General features: G+C 45.3%; 1 long non-coding RNA gene across 1 annotated transcript; it reads right to left on the bottom strand.

Annotated features, from left to right (window-relative positions):
• Window positions 1-12,922: 12,922 nt before the first annotated feature.
• On the bottom strand, window positions 12,923-13,716 carry LOC120985492. Its single transcript, XR_005775516.1, has 3 exons — window positions 13,679-13,716; window positions 13,281-13,350; window positions 12,923-12,979 (listed from the first exon to the last, which is right to left on the bottom strand). It is a non-coding gene; the product is annotated as an uncharacterized LOC120985492 (long non-coding RNA).
• Window positions 13,717-14,058: the final 342 nt, after the last annotated feature.

Consider the following 14,058-nt stretch of genomic DNA (forward strand, 5'->3'; position numbering starts at 1 on the left):
CATTTCAAGTTTTGCTATAGGGCCCCATGTTTACATGTTACACCTTTGATTACAATATACATTAGAAAATACACTGCTCAAAAAAATAAAGGGAACACTTAAACAACACAATGTAACTCCAAGTCAATCACACTTCTGTGAAATCAAACTGTCCACTTAGGAAGCAACACTGAGTGACAATCAATTTCACATGATGTTGTGCAAATGGGATAGACAACAGGTGGAAATTATGGGCAATTAGCAAGACACCCCCAATAAAGGAGTGGTTCTGCAGGTGGTGACCACAGATCACTTCTCAGTTCCTATGCTTCCTGGCTGATGTTTTGGTCACTTTTGAATGCTGGCGGTGCTTTCACTCTAGTGGTAGCATGAGACGGAGTCTACAACCCACACAAGTGGCTCAGGTAGTGCAGCTTATCCAGGATGGCACATCAATGCGAGCTGTGGCAAGAAGGTTTGCTGTGTCTGTGAACGTAGTGTCCAGAGCATGGAGGCGCTACCAAGAGACAGGCCAGTACATCAGGAGACCTGGAGGAGGCCGTAGGAGGGAAACAACTCAGCAGCAGGACCGCTACCTCCGCCTTTGTGCAAGGAGGAACAGGAGGAGCACTGCCAGAGCCCTGCAAAATGACCTCCAGCAGGCCACAAATGTTCATGTGTCTGCTCAAACGGTCAGAAACAGACTCCATGAGGGTGATATGAGGGCCCGACGTCCACAGGTGGGGGTTGTGCTTACAGCCCAACACCGTGCAGGACGTTTGGCATTTTCCAGAGAACACCAATATTGGCAAATTCGCCACTGGCGCCCTGTGCTCTTCACAGATGAAAGCAGGTTCACACTGAGCACATGTGACAGACGTGACAGAGTCTGGAGACGCCGTGGAGAACGTTCTGCTGCCTGCAACATCCTCCAGCATGACCGGTTTGGCATTGGGTCAGTAATGGTGTGGGGTGGCATTTCTTTGGAGGGCCGCACAGCCCTCCATGTGCTCGCCAGAGGTAGCCTGACTGCCATTAGGTACCGAGATGAGATCCTCAGACCCCTTGTGAGACCATATACTGGTGCGGTTGGCCCTGGGTTCCTCCTAATGCAAGATAATGCTAGACCTCATGTGGCTGGAGTGTGTCAGCAGTTCCTGCAAGACAAAGGCATTGATGCTATAGACTGGCCCGCCCGTTCCCCAGACCTGAATCCAATTGAGCACATCTGGGACATCATGTCTCGCTCTATCCACCAACGTCACGTTGCACCACAGACTGTCCAGGAGTTGGCAGATGCTTTAGTCCAGGTCTGGGAGGAGATCCCTCAGGAGACCGTCCGCCACCTCATCAGGAGCATGCACAGGCGTTGTAGGGAGGTCATACAGGCACGTGGAGGCCACACACACTACTGAGCCTCATTTTGACTTTTTTTAAGGACATTACATCAAAGTTGGATCAGCCTGTAGTGTGTTTTTCCACTTTAATTTTGAGGGTGACTCCAAATCCAGACCTCCATGGGCTGAAAAATTTGATTTCCATTTTTTTATTTTTGTGTGATTTTGTTGTCAGCACATTCAACTATGTAAAGAACAAAGTATTTCAGAAGAATATTTAATTAATTCAGATCTAGGATGTGTTATTTTTGTGTTCCCTTTATTTTTTTGAGCAGTGTATATTTTACTGGTTTCTATATTTGGTATATGTGGTATATTTTATTTCTTGTTGCTTACACACGATGGAGAAAAGTTATCCTCCTCGGTGGACATCTAAGGTTGTCCAAAAGAATGTCAAACGCTTGTCCTGTACCTAACACTAGTGCATCTCAGTTGTATTAGAGTTCATATAATATGCAAACAATTCTCTATTACTTGTATTCAAAGGGCCCCAGATAAGGTATCCTTAACCCTTTCATGACCAAAGGTCATTGATGCCCCAGTTTCCAGGTCAAAATTTACAAATCTGACATGCGTCACTTTATGTGGTAATAGCTTTGGAACACTTTTACTTATCCAAGCCATTCTGAAATTGTTTTCTCGTGACACATTGTACTTCATGACAGTCATAAATTTGAGTCAATATATATCACCTTTATTTAATAAAAAATCCCAAATTTACCAAAATTTTTTAAAGATTTGCAATTTTCTAAATTTCAATTTCTCTGCTTCTAAAACAGCAAGTGATACCTCATAAAATATTTATTACATAACATTACCCATATGTCTACTTTATGTTGGCATCATTTTGGAAATGTTATTTAATTTTTTTAGGACGTTACAAGGCTTAGAAGTTTAGAAGCAATTCTTAAAATTTTTAAGAAAATTTCCAAAACCCACTTTTTAAGGACTAGTTCAGGTCTGAAGTCACTTTGTGGGGCTTACATAGTGGAAACCCCCCAAAAATGACCCCATTGTAGAAACTACACCCCTCAAGTTACTTAAAACCAATTTTACAAACATTGTTAACCCTTTAGGTGTTCCACAAGAATTAAAGGAAAATGGAGATGAAATTTCAAAATTTCACTTTTTTAGCAGATTTTCTATTTTATTACATTTTTTTCTTTAACACATTAAGGGTTAACAGCCAAACAAAACTCAATATTTATTACTCTGATTCAGCGGTTTACAGAAACACCCCACATGTGGTCGTAAAATGATATAAGGGCGCACGGCAGGGCGCAGAAGGAAAGGTACACCGTATGGTTTTTTGAAGGCAGATTTTGCTGGATTGGTTTTCTGAACGCCATATGTTTTTATTTTTCTACCGATCGTCTTGTGCAGGGGCTCGTTTTTTGCAGAAAGAGTTGAGGTTTTTATTGGTACCATTTTTGGGTACATATGATTTTTTGATTACACTTTATGGGGCAAGGTGGCCAAAAAATTGGCTGTTTTGGAACAGTTTTTTTTTTTAGTTTTTTTTACAGCGTTCATCTGAGGGGTTAGGTCATGTTACAGTTTTATAGAGCAGATCGTTACGGACGTGGCAATACCCAATATGTATACTTTTTCTTATTTATTTAAGTTTTACACAATAATAGCATTTCTGAAACCCCAAAAATTTTCTTTTAGTGTCTCCATAGTCTGAGAGCCATAGCTTTTTTATTTTTTGGGCGATTGTCTTAAATATGAGCTCATTTTTTGCGGGATGAGGTAACGGTTTGATTGGTACTATTTTGGGGTATATACACCTTTTTGATCGCTTGGTGTTGCACTTTTTGTGATGTAAGGTGACAAAAATGGCTTATTTTTTTACACCGTTTTTTATTTTTTATGGTGTTTATTGGACGGGGTTGATGATGTGATATATTTATAGAGATGGTCGTTACGGACGCGGTGACACCTAATGTGTGTTTTTTTTTTTGTTTTATACGAAAAGGCAATTTATTTTTTACATTTTTATTTATTTATTTTTACTTTTATTATTTTCAATTTTTTTTTATCAGTTCCCTCTTGGATCTTGAAGATCCAGTGGGGCTGATGGTTGTACTATACTTTGCAATGCTCTTGCATTGCAAAGTATAATACAATCAGATGCCCTGTAGGTGGCAGCACCGGACGCCTATGCCATGGCAACCGGATGCCTTTGCAAAGCGTCCGGTTGGTTGAGAGAGGGAGCCCCCTCTGTCTATTAACCCCATGGATGCCGCTACTGCGGCATCTACGGGGTTACAGCAGTGTCAGCATAGAGCTGACACACGCTGCTGATGGTGGCGGCTCAGGAATGGAGCCGCCGCCATCGCACACAGAAGGGGGATCGATCGGGGGCAGCGCTGGAAAGGGGGGAGGGGGGGCAGCATTTTACAAATTACAGATCGGGGCAGGAGGGGGCGGACCGCATCGGGGGCAGGATAAGAAGAAGGACAAGGACAAGAAGGGGGCACAGATCGGGGGCTTCAAGAAGGGGGCACAGATCGGGGGCTTCAGGACACATTAGGGCTCTTTCTCACTTGCGTTGTTCTTTTCCGGCATAGAGTTCCGTCGTCGGGGCTCTATGCCGGAAGAATCCTGATCAGTTTTATCCTAATGCATTCTGAATGGAGAGAAATCCGTTCAGGATGCATCAGGATGTATTCAGTTCAGGACCGAAACGTTTTTTGGCCGGAGAAAATACCGCAGCATGCTGCGCTTTTTGCTCCGGCCAAAAATCCTGAACACTTGCCGCAAGGCCGGATCCGGAATTAATGCCCATTGAAAGGCCTTAAGCTAAACGTCGTTTCGGCGCATTACCGGATCCGACGTTTAGCTTTTTCTGAATGGTTACCATGGCTGCCAGGACGCTAAAGTCCTGTTTGCCATGGTAAAGTGTAGTGGGGAGCGGGGGAGCAGTATACTTACCGTCCGTGCGGCTCCCGGGGCGCTTCAGAGTGACGTCAGGGCGCCCCACGCGCATGGATGACGTGATCGCATGGATCACGTCATCCATGCGCATGGGGCGCTCTGACGTAATTCTGGAGCGCCCCGGGAGCCGCACGTACGGTAAGTATACTGCTCCCCCGCTCCCCACTACTACTATGGCAACCAGGACTTTAATAGCGTCCTGGCTGCCATAGTAACACTGAACGCATTTTGAAGACGGATCAGTCTTCAAATGGTTTCAGTTCACTTTCGGTGTTACGGATCCGGCGGGCACTTCCGGCAAATGGAGTACACGACTGATCCGGACAACGCAAGTGTGAAAGAGCCCTTACCTGATTTCAGGCTCTGATCTGCAGAGCGCAGATCAGAGCCTGAAACCAGCATTTTAACACTGCCTCGATCCGATTGGTTAGTCTGCACAGACTAACCAATCGGATCGATTGCCGGCAAGGGGCCACTCTGATTGGTCCCTTGCCGGCATTACTGCACTGTATGCTGTCCGTGACAGCAGCAGGGCAGGGCCAGAAGCTTTAATCCAATCGCTTTGCAGCGCTTGGATTAAAGAGCTGCCAGAACGTTTATATACGTGGTAGCTGCACGGGGCATGTGCAACTATCACGTATATATACGGATTGCAGTCGTGAAGGGGTTAAGAACGGAGGGCCAGAGAGCTGAAAGTGAGTAATATTTGGTTATTTTATTACATTCATCTAGCTACACCTAAAGTCACTTTTTTCATTTGGGTGGAGATATCCATTAACACGTTTTATGGAATAGTCCTGAGAGAGACTTCTGTTATTTTTTGTTTTTTTTCTATCACACATTGCATTATGCACAGACACTGTAGAAGCAAGTTATTTCCTCTCTTTGTGTCTTTCAGGACTAACGGGTGAGACATCTAAAGAATGACAACACCAGTTGAATAGAAATGAATGGTTAACCAAGCTCTGTAGTCAATCTACTTGAGATCTGTAGGGAACACTTTATGGCTGAGTTCACACGAGCGGATGCCGTGCGTGGCATCCGCTCCGTGAAAGAGTGCCAAGACCCGATGCAGACTGCAGAGGCACGGAGCATTATCAGTCATGTTAATGCTCCGTGCCTCTGCAGTCTGCATCGGGTCTTGGCACTCTTTCACGGAGCGGATGCCACGCACGGCATCCGCTCGTGTGAACTCAGCCTATCAGTCTAGAGTGTAAGAAAACCAGTCTTTTACTACAGAAAAGATTGTGAGCGTTCTTTTCCTGACTTATATGAAATTCCAAGGAGGAAAATAAACTTTGGGGACACAGCTGGTGATAGGGAGTACAGATTAGGATTATTATTTATTATTAGAGCGCCATTCATTCCATGGCTCTGTACATATGAAGAGGGATATACATACATAATACAAAACAAATGCAATAAGCATGAACAAGACCAGTTACAAACTAGTACAGAAGGTAAGAGGACAAAAGAAAGCTAAAATAATTTGCAGGTCCTATTTCTCACCTGGCACAGAGAGCCATTATACTTTCTCAACAGTCTATGGACATAATTTAGGAAAAAGTGTGACAGAATATTAATTTGGTAAAATCAAAAAAACTTATTTAACCAGTTCAAGATCAGGCCATTTACCCTCCTTCCTGACCAGGTGCATTTTCCATTTTTTTTCCAGTACATGCATCATCTTTAAAAGCAAAAATGTATTATCATTTTTTTTTTTTGCTTTGGTGATTTAAATACATTTTGCACTTTTTTGTTTTAGGGGAAAAATAGCATGTTTTAACATTTTTAGCACAATGTGTAACAGAACTTTTTTTTACACCTTGTGCCCCCAATAAGGTCATACACAACTTTTGGGGAACATTTAAAAGGGTTTTCCGACATTTTACTACTGAGGACCTATCCTCAGGATAGGTCATCAGTATCTGATCTTGGGAGTCCGACACCAGGACCCCAAAGATCAGCTGTTTTAGTAGGCCCCCGGTGCTCCTGTGAGAGCCGCAGCCTTCTCGCAGCTTACCAATCACACCGCCGTACATTTTATAGAGGCTGTGCTCGGTATCACGCTCAGCCCCATTCACTTTAATGGGGTTGAGCTGCGCCTAGGCCACTTGACCGACGAACATGGCCTGGGAAAAGTTGTGAGAAGGCTGCGGCACTCAAAGGGGCCCTCTCAAACAGCTGATCGGCAGGGGTCCCTGTTGTCGGACCCCCACCAATCAAATACTGATGACCTATCCTGAGGAGAGGACATCAGTAGTAAAATGCCGGAAACCCCCTCTACCATTACATTTTTTTATTTATTTATTGCTGATTTTACCTGTAGCTGAGGCTGACATAGTAGCCCCAGTTACAGGGAGAATACAGCCCTCAGAGAAGTCGTATAGGGCTTTACAACCTCACAGCAGAGCTCATCTGGGTCTGCTAAGGCCCAGCAGCTCATGCAGATTCCTAGTCCTCAGTAATCACATGACTGCTGGGACCTTACTGCAGAGGTGTAGCTAGGCTTTCCTGCACCCGGGGCAAGGATTCAGCATCGCGCTTACCATTCCCCCCCTACACAATTGCCACTCAAATTTGCAGCATCAGTTGATGGCACTGAGCGGACAGCTGGTGGCATTGAGGGGAAAGCTGGTGGCATTGAGGGGCAAGCTGGTGGCACTGAGGGGGCAGCTGGTGGGCCTGAGGGGGCAGCTGGAGGGCCTGAGGGGGCAGCTGTTGGCACTGACTGGCAAGCTGGTGGCACCGAGGGGCAAGCTGGTGACACTGGGGGGAACCTGATGGCACTGGGGGGCAGCTGATGGCACTGGGGGGCAAGCTGGTGGCACCTGATGGCATTGGGGGCAAGCTGGTGGCACTGGGGGGCAGCCGATGGCACTGAGGGGGCAGCTAATGGCACTGACGGGCAGCTGATGGCACTAGGGGGAGCCTGATGGCACTAGGGGGAGCCTGATGGCACTAGGGGGATCCTGATGGTACTAGAGGGGGCCTGATGGCACTGGGGGCAGCTGATGGCACTCTGTGGAAGCTGATGGCACTGGGGAGCAGCTTGATGTCACTAGGGGGAGCCTGGTGGCACTGGGGGGGGGCAGATGATGGCACTGAGGGGGCAGCTGATGGCACTGGGTGGAAGCTGATGGCATGGGGGAACCTGATGGGACGGGGGGGGGGGGGCAGCTGATGGCACGTGGGAAGATGATGAGTTTTTATAAAGAAAAATGTTCTTTTAATAAATTTTTTGTTATTAGAGTTCTCGATTAATCGTTGGATCAGTCGATAGAATACTCGATTACAAAAATAGTCGATAGCTGCAGCCCCACCATCAACACTTTTGATATGTCTCTATGACATATCAAAAGTTTCATAAAACTGTAGTTACTTTTTAATGTTGGGAAGGGGACCTGTCTGGGGTCTCTAAACCCCTGGGGGAGAGGGAGGGGGGAGTGAATGCAGAGAGGCTATTATAGCCAAGTGATAAAGTACAGGGAAGATACACCATTTTGGACTGTACTTTATCACTTGGCTATAATAGCTTGCTGTGCATTCACTCCAGACCCCCAGGGGCTTACTAATCCTATGCTGGATAGGGCAGCAATGTTATTTACATGGGATTGTATGTTGGAGAAGCTGACTGGAGGGCAGAGGTTATTCACATGGGACTGTATGTTGGAGGAGCTAGAGGGAGGGGGTACTTATTTACATGGGACTGTATGTTGGAGAAGCTGACAGGATTGGAGAGATGTTATTTACGTGGGACTGTACAGCATGTTGGAGAAGTTGACAAGAGGGGATAAGTTATTTACATGGGATTATATGTTGGAGGGGGCTGTACGGAGGGGAGACATGTTTTTTTACTAGTGATGGTTCCCCTGCATGAATACCAACCTCTTAGGGCACGTTCACACCACGGCTATTTATTTTTGTCATTCTCCTCCGTTAGGTCAGCAAAACAACGAAAGCACATAATGGAGCCGAACAGACTTCACTGACTATGATAGAGTCCGTTCAGTTTCCGTCTGGGATCTTGTCTTTCTAGCAGAAAAAAAAGTCCTGCATGCAAGACTTTTTTGTCCGGTCTTTTTAACAGAATCTGCAACACAGCCACGAACGTAGCTTTCAACGCAGACGTGAACAGGTCCATAACATTATGTAGGCCTACATATTATGTATTCGAATTACTACAACTTTCGTACTCCTACTTGGCTAAAAATACTCCTCAAAAATGATAAGAGGAGCATTTCTAATGTTCTGGAAAAAAATGGAGTGCAACATCTGGCCAGCACAGCACTGTATTCGCTGCTCCCTGCACCACCTGCATACTAATGACAGCTTCCATTATGGAAGTAGACATTAGCATTCGCTGTATAAGACGCACTGCCATTTTCCCCCACTTTTATGGTGAAAAAGTGCGTCTTATAGTCAGAACAATATAATAGTTATTTATAGACAAATACATTCATAGGCATCGCATCCATCTGCAACCGTGCTGCCGGCCCAGTCTATCCATAACCGCACTAAGCATCCACAGCACACAGAGAATCCTGTGCGGAGACACCCTCATAGAAGAACCGACGATCCTCCAGAAAGGTAACAGCGACCAGATAGACAATTTTAGGTGGGTCGCCACCAGGCACAGGTTCGCTGAAAATAACTTTTGCATAGCTGTGTATACATATACATCGGATCTGGAATGCTGCTGATATATCCATTTAAACCTGTCACAATTTAGATCTTTGTACTAACTTTTTACTTATTTTAATCAACTGAATCCATCTCAGACTATTGACTATATTTGTCTAATATTTAAAGTTCTACATACCATGATTCTGGACTTATAGCCCAATACAGGGTGTTTTATCATCACATTTTCACATTATTTTTCTTTATTCATTTATCCATTCATCTATTTTACACCACCCACTCCTCTCCCTGTACATTGGGAGTGACCTATATTGATAACGTTTTTATTACTACCCAAATAAATATAGTTTTTATCATATACACACTATCCCTTGTCCTTTGTTGATATCGGCTGGTGACCTCATATAGAGTGCCTGTCTTCCTATGTTCATATATAGACAATAGATACCTATATGCATATACAGACACAAATTTTATATACATATATATATATATATATATATATATATACACACATAAACACACATATATATATATATATATATATATATATACAGTACAGACCAGAAGTTTGGACACACCTTCTCATTCAAAGAGTTTTCTTAATTTTCATGACTATGAAGGCATCAAAACTATGAATTAACACATGTGGAATTATATACATAACAAACAAGTGTGAAACAACTGAAAATATGTCATATTCTAGGTTCTTCAAAGTAGCCACCTTTTGCTTTGATTACTGCTTTGCACACTCTTGGCATTCTCTTGATGAGCTTCAAGAGGTAGTCCCCTGAAATGGTCTTCCAACAGTCTTGAAGGAGTTCCCAGAGATGCTTAGCACTTGTTGGCCCTTTTGCCTTCACTCTGCGGTCCAGCTCACCCCTAACCATCTCGATTGGGTTCAGGTCCGGTGACTGTGGAGGCCAGGTCATCTGGCGCAGCACCCCATCACTCTCCTTCATGGTCAAATAGCCCTTACTTTCAAAGTTTTCCCAATTTTTCGGCTGACTGACTGACCTTCATTTCTTAAAGTAATGATGGCCACTTGTTTTTCTTTAGTTAGCTGCTTTTTTCTTGCCATAATACAAATTCTAACAGTCTATTCAGTAGGACTATCAGCTGTGTGTCCACCTGACTTCTCCTCAACGCAACTGATGGTCCCAACCCCATTTATAAGGCAAGAAATCCCACTTATTAAACCTGACAGGGCACACCTGTGAAGTGAAAACCATTTCAGGGGACTACCTCTTGAAGCTCATCAAGAGAATGCCAAGAGTGTGCAAAGCAGTAATCCAAGCAAAAGGTGGCTACTTTGAAGAACTTAGAATATGACATATTTTCAGTTGTTTCACACTTGTTTGTTATGTGTATATAATTCCACATGTGTTAATTCATAGTTTTGATGCCTTCAGTGTGAATCTACAATTTTCTTAGTCATGAAAATAAAGAAAACTCTTTGAATGAGAAGGTGTGTCCAAACTTTTGGTCTGGACTGTAATATATATATATATATATATATACACATATATTTATACACATACATAGGCATATATAGACACACGCAGATTGGTCGCTTACCTTCCTATTTGGAGGCTGCAGAAGAGGAGCAGTGTGGAGGTGGAGGGCAGGATTATGGTCGGGTGATGGCTTCCAAGGGTCTTTTTAACGTAACCTCGCCAGAACGCGGACCGCTGGGCAGCATCAACTACTCCTGCACAGCAGTCCTCAGCCTGCATTACTGGAGATATACATACAAATTGATCACTATTATAATGGGGCCCACTATGTGATCTGACCAGATACTAGTGCAGGCCAGAAAATACAGCCAATTATTATTGTTGGTAAAAAAAAAAAATACCAGCACTGCCTGGCAGAGGAAAATACCAGCTTGGTTGGTGAAATACTGGACTGGTGGTAACCCTAGCTAATGTACCTGCTGCGTTTGTGAGCGGGAGCTAAGACCCGCCCTGGGCCGTACATGTAAAATAAGTAAATTATGTAAAATAAACCATCAACATAAGTAGGAAAATAAAGCTGGAACATAAAACAACTGATCTAATGAACAAGGAGAGAAGTGCCTGCTACTATTTCACAATTAATATTCTATCTGCCTCCCCCAGTACTGCCCCCCTGCTATCAGCTGTGCCACTACTAATCCTATCCCATCACCTCAGTCACTATCACTCTCATCTCTCTGCTGTCAGCTGTGTCACTACTACTCCCATCCCATTTCTATCACCCCTGCCACTACTAATCCTTTCCCATCACTACTCCCATCATTCTGCTATTACCTGTGCCACTAATACTCCCATCCTATCACTGTCACCTGTGTCAGTGGTACTCCCATTACTCTATTGTCACCTGCCACTACTACTACCAACCCATCATTGTCACCTGTCACTACCACTTCCATCCCTCTGTTGTAATCAGTGACACTACTACTCCCATCCTCTCACTGTCATATGTGTCACTACTACTTCCAATCCTGTCACCTGTGTCACTACTACTCCCATCCCTCTACTGTCACCTGTGTCACTGCTATTCCCATCCTTTTACTGTCACCTGTGCCACTACTACTCCCAACTCATCACTGTCACTACTACTCCCATCCCTCTGTTGTCACTGGTGTCACTACTACTCCCATCCTGTCACCTGTGTCACTACTAACCTCATCCTATCATCTGTACCACTACTACTCCTATCCATCAAAAGTGTCACTACTACTCTAAACCCATCACTGTCATTACTACTTCCATCCCTCTGTTGTCACCGGTGCCAGCATTACTCCCTTCTTGTCACTGTCACCTGTGTCACTACTACTCCCATCACTGTCACCTCAGTCACTACTCGACCCATTCCTCTGCAGTCGCCTATTCCACTACTACTCCCATCTCTCTGCTGTCACATCACTACTACTTTTATCCAGTCACTACTACTCCCATTCTTGTCACCTGTACCACTACTTCTCTCATCATGCTGCTGTCACCTGAGTCACTGCTATTCCCATCCCATTAGGTGTCATTACTACTCCAATCCCCCTTCTGTCACCAGTGTCACTACTCCTCCCATCCCTCTGCTGTCACCAGTGTCACTACTACTTCCATCCCTCTGTTGTTACCTGTGTCACTACTACTCCCATCCCTCTAATGTCAACTGTCACTACTACTCCCATCCCTCCGCAGTCACTACTACTCCCCTCCCTCTGCTGTCAACTGTGTCACTACTCCTCCCATCCCTCTACTGGCACCAGTGTCACTACTACTCCCATCCCTCTGCTGTCACCAGTGTCACTACTACTCCCATCCCTCTGCTGTCACTTGTACCACTACTACTCCCATCCCTCTGCTGTCACCTGTATCACTACTACTCCCACCCCCCTGCTGTCACCTGTACCACTACTACTCCCATACCTTTGCTGTAACTACTCCTACCATTTCTCTACTGTCACCTGTGTCACTACTACTCCCATCCCTCTGCTGTCATCTGTATCACTACTACTCTCATCCCCCTAATGTCACCTGTACTACTACTCCTCTCATTCCTCTGATGTCACCTGTACCACTACTACTCCCATCCCTCTGCTGTCACCTGTATCACTACTACTCCCACCCCCCTGCTGTCACCTGTACCACTACTACACCCATCCTGCTACTGTCACCTGTATCACTACTACTCCCATACCCCTGATGTCACCTGTACCACTGCTACTCCCATCCCCGTGCTGTAACTACTCCTCCCATTCCTCTGCTGTCATCTGTACCATTACTCCTCCCATCCCTCTTCTTTCACCTGTATCACTACTTCTACCATCCCATCATCCTTGTCACTCCTTCTCCCATCCCTATTCTGTCACCTGTACCACTACTACTCCCATCCCTCTGCTGTCAGCTGTATTACTACTACTCTCACCCCCCTGCTGTCACCTGTACCACTACTACGCCCATCCCTGTGCTGTAACTACCCCTCCCATTCCTCTGCTGTCACCTGTGTCACTACTACTCCCATCCCTCTGCTGTCACCTGTACCACTACTACTCCCATGCCTCTTCTGTCACCTGTACCACTCCCATCCCTCTTCTGTCACCTGTCATCTGTACCATTACTCCTCCCATCCCTCTTCTTGCACCTGTATCATTACTTCTACCATCCCATCATCCTTGTCACTCCTTCTCCCATCCCTATTCTGTCACCTGTACCACTACTACTCCCATCCTGCTACTGTCACCTGTATCACTACTACTCCCACCCCCCTGATGTCACCTGTACCACTACTACGCCCATCCCTGTGCTGTAACTACCCCTCCCATTCCTCTGCTGTCACCTGTGTCACTACTACTCCCATCCCTCTGCTGTCACCTGTACCAGTACTTCTCCCATCCCTCTTCTGTCACCTGTACCACTACTACTCCCATACCTTTGCTGTAACTACTCCTACCATTTCTCTGTCACCTGTGTCACTACTACTCCCATCCCTCTACTGTCATCTGTATCACTACTACTCTCATCCCCTGATGTCACCTGTACCACTACTCCTCGCATTCCTCTGCTGTCAACTGTACCACTACTCCTCCCATCCCTCTGCTGTCACCTGTACCACTACTACTCCCATCCCTCTTCTGTCACCTGTACCACTACTTCTCCCATCCCTCTTCTGTCACCTGTACCACTACTACTCCCATACCTTTGCTGTAACTACTCCTACCATTTCTCTACTGTCACCTGTGTCACTACTACTCCCATCCCTCTGCTGTCATCTGTATCACTACTACTCTCATCCCCCTAATGTCACCTGTACTACTACTCCTCTCATTCCTCTGTTGTCAACTGTACCACTACTCCTCCTATCCCTCTGCTGTCACCTGTACCACTACTTCTCCCATCCCTCTTCTGTCACCTGTACCACTACTACTCCCATACCTTTGCTGTAACTACTCCTACCATTTCTCTACTGTCACCTGTGTCACTACTACTCCCATCCCTTTGCTGTCATCTGTGTCACTACTACTCTCATCCCCTGATGTCACCTGTACCACTACTCCTCGCATTCCTCTGCTGTCACCTGTACCACTACTACTCCCATCATCTGTGTCACTACTCCT

This window comes from Bufo bufo, chromosome 1 (genome assembly GCF_905171765.1).
Source record: "Bufo bufo chromosome 1, aBufBuf1.1, whole genome shotgun sequence".
Lineage (NCBI taxonomy): Eukaryota > Metazoa > Chordata > Amphibia > Anura > Bufonidae > Bufo > Bufo bufo.